Genomic DNA, 383 nt, shown 5'->3' on the forward strand with positions numbered 1-383 from the left:
GTACCTTACACACTCCCTAATTCTTCTACCCTTGGAAAACCCCTTTCCAACTGAATCAATTCCCTTTCTCTTCACACCCCGTGAAAGAAAGAATTGAATATATTCCCCTTTCTCTTCACACCCTGTGAAATAAAGAATTCTTTACAACAATGAAGAATATTCAACTATGGTCGATTGCCTTTATAAGTATGAAATCTATGTAACTTGCAATCCAAGCTCTGAATATATATAGAAGTATATAATGCTCTTTGTAAAAGTCTTTGAAACACTTAAATCAACTTTGCAAAATTAACTTGAAAGTTTAAGAACAAGTTGCAAAGAGTTCAAAGATAAGTTATAAGAAAAGTGTGAGAGCTTTTGAGAAAATTGTATGAAAGTTGTAT

This window comes from Lupinus angustifolius, unplaced genomic scaffold, assembly GCF_001865875.1.
Source record: "Lupinus angustifolius cultivar Tanjil unplaced genomic scaffold, LupAngTanjil_v1.0 Scaffold_332, whole genome shotgun sequence".
Taxonomy (NCBI): domain Eukaryota; kingdom Viridiplantae; phylum Streptophyta; class Magnoliopsida; order Fabales; family Fabaceae; genus Lupinus; species Lupinus angustifolius.